Genomic DNA, 9,911 nt, shown 5'->3' with positions numbered 1-9,911 from the left:
CAACAGACATATGAAAAAAAGCTCAATATCACTGATCATTAGAGAAATGCAAATAAAAACCACAATGAGATACCATCTCATACCAGTCAGAAGAGCTATTATTTTAAAAATAAAAAAATAACAGAAGCTAGAGGGGTTGTAAAAAAAAAAAAAGGGAGGGAACACTTATATACTGTTTGTGGGAGTATAAATTAGTTCAACCTTTGTGGAAAGCAGGTGGCAATTCCTCAAAGAGCTAAAAACAGAACCGCCATTAGACCCAGCAATCCCATTACTAGGTATATCCACAGAGGAATATAAATCATTCCACTATAAAGACACCTGCATACGAATATTCACTGCAGCACTATTCACAATAGCAAAGATATGGAATCAACCTAAATATCCATCAATGACAGATTGGATAAACAAAATGTGGTACATACAGACCGTGAAATACTATGCAGCCATGGAAAACAATGAGATCATTTTCTTTTCAGGGACATGCAGGGAGCTGGAGGCCATTATCCTTAGCAAATTAATGAAGGAACTGAAAACCAAATACCACATGTTCTCACTTATAAGTGGAAGCTAAACGATAAGAACTTATGAACACAAAGAAAGGAACAACAAACACGGGGGTCCACTTGAGAATGGAGAGTAGGAGTAGGGAGAGGAGCCAAAACAATAACTAATGGGTACTAGGCTTAGTACCCGGGTGACAAAATAATCTGTACATGAAACCCTCGGGGCATGAGTTTACCTATGTAACAAACCTGCACATGTACCTCCAAACCTAAAATATTTTTTTTAAAAAAAGAAGTGCCATTTGTATACAGCTGTCTACATTTTATGTAGCTCCAGTTTTTGTGACATCTACCTGATGATTAGATTGGACTATCAGACCTAAGCTGAGTCTCCTCCTTCTCACCACTTGCAGGATTTTTCATCCCACACATAACTAATTTGTCAATGTCAGTTTCAGTAAAAGAATTGTAAGTTTGATGAGGGCAGGAGGCTATGGCTCTTGCTCACTACTGTTCTACTGTTTCATTTCCTGCCTGTTGCAGAGTACAGAGCACACATTAAATAGATGACTACTGAATGAATAAACTTCAGACTTTGCTTTCACTGCCTTTTGCTTTCTCAAGATGCTACCACTAGTTTTTATTATACTTAATGTATGTGTTTACCATAGGCTATAGTTAAGAAATGTATTTCCTGGGATTACACAGTGTTCTATTACGACCCAGGAGATTAATTTCCTATAAGTCTGAATACCCTGAAATAGTTGCACGTCTCCCAAGAAATCTATTTATTCTCTTGATGTTGACTCTGTGTATATTGGAATTGTTTCCATCTTTGTATTGGCTGCTGGAGAGCTAAAACCTAAATGTGCAGCCCAAGTCTCACAAGCACATAGGGGTTCACAATAGGCATTTGGTTCCATAGTTACACTCTATTCTCCACCCTTCCCTCCTTCTCTGGCTTTCCCTTGGCTTTCATTTCCCTCACTTAGTTTTAAATTTATTTTATGTATCTTTGTAAGTCACCTTAATTTCTTTTTGAAACAAGGTGGGACATAAGTAAATTGATTTTTTTCCCTTCATGATGGAAGTTACTAACTTTGCTGAAGAGGAGAATGGGCCAAGGAAGACAAAATATAGACTTCAACAATGTATGGCTGATTTTAAGAGACCTTGGGGATACCTTGTGAAGAGAAGATACTATTTCTAACCCACTTTGTATAGTTTTAGTTTTATGTAGAGCACAAGACAATTGCACGATGTCAACCCTTTTTATTATGTTATATCCATTATGTTAATGCTACAAAATACGTAAAAATTAAAAAAGAAAGGAAGGAATGTAACTGGACCCAAAGAAACTTAACTTTTACTTATGGTCAGAACATTAGAAATAAAGAACATTGATGAAACTGTAAAAATATGTGAAAACCATTGGTACCAAGCAGACAGAATAAATTCTCACTCTTGAATTATGCTTTGAGATACGCACCCTCCCCTCCATCCTTCTCTCATTCTAAGAGAAAATTATCAATTTTTCATGAGAGGTAGATTCTCAAGAGGCAGACAAATAGACCAATGCTAGATAATAGCAAATAATCATAATTTTTAAGAACTAATATTTCAGTTGAATAGTTTATGCAGAAATGCAGTTGCATTTTATAATAATCTCACAAAATTATGATAATTGTCAATCTGAATATAGGATATTTATTTGTTTGTTATTACTAACCCTACAACTACATATCAGGTACATTGAACTGAAAGGAAGGAACAACGACAAAGGAAAGCATGCACACGTGTGTGCGCGCGCACACACACACACTCTCTCTCTGTCATCTACTCCAAATAACAAAAGCATCTCTGCCACAAGAATTGTGCCCATCTCTGCTCCAGGTTCAGATAGAGAACTACCGCCAGTCTATTTTAGCACACCCATTTAAATTCTGTACATCTTTATAAATGCAGTTATCATTACCATTGTTGCCTTATCACTCTCCATGATTGCTCTCTTTCAGTCAAGTACAAAGGCAGCCTGACTATAAATGTTTTGTCATAAAACTGCTATTCAAACAATAAAAAAGGGTTATAATAGTACTAAAAATAATTTACCCCCAAGGCTGCTGCATACACTGGCAGTGTGCAGATTGAGGGGCACAAAATACCTCCAGCCACATTCTCACTACCCTCTAGACTCTTCTGCATCTGTACTTATATCTGCATGGTTTCAAAGACATTTCAGACATTATCACATGGCCAGAATATCTAGGACCTTTTTAGTATATGATTTTTAAACATGCAAATTACTTTTAGCAAAATTATCATTATTGTACTTAAGAAATAAGAGATAAATTAGATAGGGAGTTTGTATTATTCAAAGAGAAAGTTACATTTAAATTCTTTAGTTTGGGAGCAGCTGGGTAAAAATGCAGTGTGTGTATATATATAATAAAAATATTTCATACAACATATCACATATCTACATCATAGATACATGTATATATCACATACAAATATACATATAACACATACTTATGTCATATATAGAAACATACATATATTACACATACATACATCATATACATTATATATACACATATATAACACATATATATAACACATATACACATACACCCACATATAAAATCTTTACTTTGAAAATGCTTTTGTGGCATCAGGACTGGCTGTGCACTGCCACCCAGGGGCTGTCTACAACATTTTAACACTGCTATCTTGCCAAGAGGCATTCAAAGTCATTACCGAATGCATCCTGGACAGCCCTTCATTGTAGTTGTTAGCATTCCCATTGCATTTTCCTGTAGTTTTGGTGTCATTTCCCATATCATGAATGCACATTTCAAAGAAAGGCAGAGAAAAGAAGAGAAAAAAGAATGCCAAACAAGCAAAAGACCACCTAGAAGGAGACAAATTATACTGACAAGGCTGACGAAAAGGAATAAGAAAAGGGGAAAGACAGGAAGGAGGAGGGTTATCAGGGCTTCATGCCCACTGCTCTGGGTAAATATCCTTCCTTGTAACAATAAAGAAATAAAGTACAAAGAAAGGATAAAGCAGAAGATTACAGACCTGGTCGGTGTTTGATAAATGGCACTCTACTTCACTTTGCTTATTGTGTACTTCATACCTCACTCCTGAATATGGAAGAGAATTTTATTAAAGATTTAGCCACGGTGGTGGTGGTGACTGGCTCACAGTAATTTTCCTACAAAGTAGTTTAATCTATCACAGGGCAGACAGTGCACCTTCTTACCATGTATCATATCTGTCTATTGAGTAAGTGCTATCCAAATCCAATTTCTTTTCATTTTTGGATCCTGTGATGCATATTCAAGATACACTTTCGTTTTGTCTTTGCCCTAAATTGGGTGCTGTATGAGATGGGAGAAAAAAGTACTAATAAAAAGGAAATATGCACTCTACAGTTTCCATATCATTCTGGTCATTTTTTGTATTTTATAAAAATAAACTGCATAAGTTTAATGGCATATGATATTGATCACATGTAGAGTCCCCAAAACCTTTTATATTTATGAATATGAATGTGAAGCATTGCATCACTGATTATAAAATGAACTTAGAAAATCATTAAAGTTTAGTTCCAGTTTTGATCTTTGTGGAGTTATTCCATTCAATAATGAGGTGACTCATCCAATAATATGGAAACTGTTTCAACCAAAATCATTCAGCAGTTCATTATGTGGTAAAATGTAAATCCAGAAATGTCATAAGCAAGGTATCTTTCTGTAATTCTGTTACGGAATCACAGAAATTAGAAAAGCCCTGCGAGGTCACTCACTTCATCTGTTCCTGGTATCAGAGTGCTCTCAGCAAAATATTTTCAAATATAGAGCTTATTCTCCCATTATGAGATTCTATTATTTCTTCTTTCATTGCATTACTTTTTTTCACTATAGTGAATTGTTTTCTAACCTGACAATCATTGCCTTAAACATTATTGGACTTTTTGTAACAAACAAATAATTCTGCCCTTACCTACTTGTAACTAATCCTTCTTATTACTGCTATATCCTTCTTATAGACACTCTTTAAAACAGACCTCACACATTATTTTTAAAAATAGAAGGTTAACTAACATATATTTTGGCCAGTAAAATGTACATTGAGAATCACTAACTGGTATTGTCTGAAAGTTCCCTAGAGGACCCAGAGATCTTAGACAGTTACTTCCTATGTACTAACAATGTAAAAAGTATACTTATCTGTTCCATTTCCAAGCTTTTTTCACTCTCAGCAACTTGGTAATCAGTACACTTTGTTTAGCCCCAAATACAAACATAAAATTTTGGAAAAATTTATAGTAGCTCTTTATTAGGAAGAGTTTGAGCACCCCCTCAACCTGATCGAAGTCCTATAATTTAAATATGAGAAAATAATTAAATCCCAGAAAGTAATTTATGTGGTAAAACAACTGATTAATTTACAATTAGAAAACATAAACTTTTAAGTCTAAAAAGAGTCTCAGATGCTGTGATCTCTGGTAAACCACCAGCTTTCCAAGAACCAACTACTTGCCTATAAAATAGAAATAACAATATGAACAATATGAACTCAAACATGAGTTAACATGGAAATGAAATAAAATAAAGTATTTTAAAATACTATTAAGCACAATGCCAGGCACACAGTGACTGCTCAAAAAATGATGCCAATTAGTACAAAATGAAGCCTAGAAACCAGCATTCAATAGGATTTCCTTAGCCACATTTATTCATGCCACTTTTGTCTCTCCTCGCCTATATATTATGAATCAGTGGAAAGGCAAAATTAAGCTTGCATTTAAAACTACGTAAAAGAAATTTACTTATCAAAACAACCAAAATGTATTGCAACTAAAGATCTTTAAAAAGGTATGATTATATAAAATAGTGCCAGTTAGATATTGCACAGTAAAAATTTAGCCCAGGTTCAGGGTAATGGGGAGATTACACATTAGTAGCATTGCAAAGAACCAGATTTTTTTTTTTATCAGTTTCATAAAACATATTGACAATAAAATGTTTGCATGTTGCAAAATGTTGCAAAAGTGCAAAATCTTGCACTTCTGAACATAATATTATAATTTTTATGTTGCTGTTTTAAAAGAAAACGCATTTTTCATAACATAAAAATAATACATGTAGTGAAGAAAATTTTCCAGAGCACAAAATGTGAAGAAAAAAAGTCATTCAAAATCCTACTACCCAGAAAAAACTTGCTTTTAACATTTTGATGAAAATATTTAAAATCTTTTTAATGTATATTTTATAATTATTTAATACGAAATTGGGTTTCTCGTATGTGTGTGTTGTTAGGGAGAAAGATTATATGCTCTTTTATATCCTACCTTTATTTTTTGCAATTATAAATGGTGAGCATTTATCCATACCATTATATGTTCTTAAAAACATGATGTGTAAGTGGCATATTATAGGGATATGTCAGTACTTTGCTAAGCTTCCATTTTATTGTAAAATATTTATACTGCCCTCAGTAACTCTTTGATAAACATCTTTTACTTCTATGACACTCCCTTCAAAATAGAATTTTCTGTCATCAATTAAACTAAAATCTCCTTGAAGCCACAGCTCTTGTCCAACCAGTAGTTGATTTCAACTGCCTCCACCATAGTATGGATATTCAATAAGAACCACTCTAAGAAATATGTCCCTACCAATTAACATTCAATAAAAATATTTCCGTTTTCAAACACTATGAAACCGATTCACACATTCATACTACTCGAATTTCTTCATAGTGCCATAGTAAGTTTTGCATGAAAAACTTAGTAATTGCTGCTAAATATGGCCCCCTCTCTCTGGAAATTTTTTCTATAAACCATGGACCTTGATAAATACAAATACAATCAAGATATATCTATAAATTCACCTGTTTTGTTAACCATTGTAATGTCTAGATGATTCTGTAACATGAAAAGATACGGTTGACAACAAGAAAAACTGTCCTGTTTCACAAAGATTGCAAAAATGCTCACATTTTTAAAATGTCGTCTCTTAAAAACCCAAAACATCATATTTCTGATAGGTGTTTCATACTCAAAGAGCACATTTGCCTTATACATTTACACAACTTGGGGATTTAAATTTGTAATGGCAGTCAAAGAAATCAAACATTTAAAATAATTTTGGATCTAATATATGCCAACTGCACTGGACTGGGGAACTTCCTATCTGAGGATTTATTTAAGAGTAATTTTGAAGTCAGGTCACTATCATAACAACGAAAAAGAACCAAATTACATCATGTCAAAAGAAATAAAAAACAAAGTTGACCATTTTAAGAATGATTATAACTATCCTTGGGGGAATAAATGGGCAAAAATAGACTTTTTGAAGAAAAAATATTGAAGGTTTTTCTGTTAAAAAAAAGAAAATTAAACTGTGTGCTTACACGTGTTAAACTAATGCTGTAAGATATTTCCTCTATTCATTGCCTTTAAATTCCTTCTGGTCTGACTCTTCCAAAGTAAAAAGCATTCTATTGGCAACAAAAGAGTTTTATTTCAATACTGTTTTATTTATATTCAAAGCCGAGTGTTTATAAGGCATAAGCACCAGTTATAATGAAAGATATTAGTGCATTTTGGAAACCATGAGTCTTTTATCTAGTCTTTTAAGATTTATTCACAGGCACAGGCGCTTGCCACCAAAAGTGAGGATTAAGACCGATTTAACTAGAGTTATACAGAGATGATTTAGAATTCTGGAACTTTGGAAAATAACTTTTTTTCTCACTTCCAGTAGAATCAGTTACCAGGGTCAGTAATACAATTAATTAAACTGCCATGTCAGGAGCAGACATTTTATGCCGTGCGCAAGACTGTACCTACTACTGCACAGCGCCACCTGGCAGCAGGATAAAGAATTGTGTCGCTGCGGCCTCCTGAGAAGACTCACTAATTGGTACAGCACACTGTGTTCTGAAAATTCTCAACTGATGCTGACCTCATTTTCCTCATTAAAAATGGACACATTCACATACCAAGTCTGAAAAGCTGGAGGTTTTGCTCAGTTGGCTTTTGTTATTTGTACTTTTTAAGCGTCTTAATTTAGAACACCTCATTCTCAAAGAATATCTTCACTCTAGCTGATCACAACTGATGATGATGAATGTATCCACATTTTTCAAAAATAATTTGTCATCAGTTTTTATGTAGATCATCACAACAAGTTAATTTACAACAATGACACAAAGAAAAATCAGGTATTCAGTGGAATGTAGCTATTTGCCTCTTTGGAGAAGAAACACCACTTCAAAACAATAATAATAATAGCCTTTCATACTCCTGTGCTTGAATAATTCCTGTTTTTATTTATGTGTTTATACACATATAAACACATTTATTTGTACCCTGCATATGTATATAAACACATGATTTGTACACGTTAACATGAACAAAATCTTATTAAATCCTTTGAACTTTCTTTCTACAATGATTTACTTGTAAATTGAATACATGTAAACTAGAGACATTCACAAAAGAAATGCTTAAACAGTAACTATTTCCAAAATCCAATTAAACATACATAGTTTTATCTTTTTGACTATAAAAAACAGTCCTAAACAATCATCATATGTTATCTCCATTTCTTCATAGTTGCATACCAAAAAAAAGGGGGTATGGTGGGGAGAAAACAAATTGATAATGATTATCTTCAGAGTTCAATTACAACTGAAATTCTGAAACTAATACTGTCAACTCAATGAGCAAAATATTGGGCTGGGTTCATATCCATATTTAGCTTGCTAGATAGTTCTGACTGAAGAGCTTAGAAACCCTCCCTGCGTTGCATTACAGATTTGGGGCCATAAAAAAATATTTGACAATGCCCTAACTTGTGGGGCAATTTTCACTTAAGAAACAAAATGAAATGTGTTCTTTTAAATTTTTTTTCCTATTTTTTAAATTTATGAGTGCATAGCAGGTATATATATTTTGGGGTACATGAGATGTTTTGATACAGGAATGCAATGTGAAATAAGCACATCATGGAGTATGGGGTATCCATCCCCATGAATATTTATCCTCTGAGTTACAAACAATCTAATTACACTCTTTATTTTAAAATGTACAATTAAGTTATTATTGACTATAGTCACCCTATTGTGCTAGCAAATAGTAGGTCTTAATCATTCCTTCTATTTCTACTATTACTTCTATTCCTACTATTTTACATTCCTTCTATCCCTACTATTTTCTTTTTGGAATATGGAACGCTTCACGAATTTGCGTGTCATCCTTGCGCAGGGGCCATGCTAATCTTCTCTGTATCATTCCAATTTTAGTATATGTGCTGCCGAAGCGAGCACACCTACTATTTTCTTTGTACCCATTAACCATTTCCACCTGCCCCTGGGTCCCCACTACCCTCCCAGTCTCTACTAACCATCCTTCTACTCCCTATGTCCATGAGTTCAATTTTTTTGTTTTTAAGATCCCACAAGTAAGCGAGAACACGAGACATTTGTCTTTCGGTGACTTGCTAATTTCACTTAACATAATGATGACTGGATCTCATTCTTTTTATGACTGAATAGTACTCCACTGTGTACATGTACCACATTTTCTGTATCCATTCCTTGCTTGATGGACACTTAGGTTGCTTCTAAATCTTAGCTACTGTAACCAGTACTGCAACAAACATAGGAGTGCAGATTTCTCTTCAAACTGATTCCATTTATTTTGTGTATACACCCAACAGTGGGACTGCTGAATCATATGGAAGCTCAATTTTTAGTTTTTTGAGGAAGCTCCAAACTGTCCTCCATAGTGGTTGTACTAATTTACATCCCCATCAACAGTGTACAAGAGTTCCCTTTCACCACATCCTCACCAGCATTTGTTACCTAAGGCCAATAATGCTTAGATCTGCCCTTTTGAGGCTATTTTCTGCATCTTATAGGAGTACTTCAGTGTTTTTGATTCTTTTATAAAATGTATTTTTTTCACTTTGTGCTTTCTAGCCTTTTCCTCTGTTGTTTCTCAAAAACAAAATTCACCTTAGAACCAATCAAAACACTCCCAGATCCTTGATATTTAAAAGCTGACAAAAGTATTTGTGCAGTAAAAATATAACAGCATGTTGGATGTAGGACATTTCAGATTATACACCCAAATTGTACCTTTTCCTTTAGATTCCTATAAAAAGATGTTATAGAAAAGACATACTTATCAGTAAATTACTTAAATCGTTTTTTGTGGTTGTGCTTCCCTTCCTTCTTGAAGCTCTGGATTGGAACAGCAATCACCACATTAAGGAAAGAAAAAGGCAAGCAAAAGCAGTGTTCTTCCTGGCCTACCCATCCATATGTGTATCTGCCACCTTGGTGGAGTATCTCTCCAGCTGATTTTAAGGACTGATGAGTCCC

General features: G+C 34.0%; 1 non-coding gene across 1 annotated transcript; it reads right to left on the bottom strand.

Annotated features, from left to right (window-relative positions):
* Positions 1-8,745: 8,745 nt before the first annotated feature.
* On the bottom strand, positions 8,746-8,852 carry LOC117098227. Its single transcript, XR_004443268.1, has one exon. It is a non-coding gene; the product is annotated as a U6 spliceosomal RNA (small nuclear RNA).
* Positions 8,853-9,911: the final 1,059 nt, after the last annotated feature.

Source organism: Trachypithecus francoisi, unplaced genomic scaffold (genome assembly GCF_009764315.1).
Source record: "Trachypithecus francoisi isolate TF-2019V2 unplaced genomic scaffold, Tfra_2.0 Lachesis_group15, whole genome shotgun sequence".
NCBI classification, from domain to species: domain Eukaryota; kingdom Metazoa; phylum Chordata; class Mammalia; order Primates; family Cercopithecidae; genus Trachypithecus; species Trachypithecus francoisi.
Note: the sequence above shows the minus strand (reverse complement) of the source record. Positions and strands in the feature narration are given on the sequence as shown.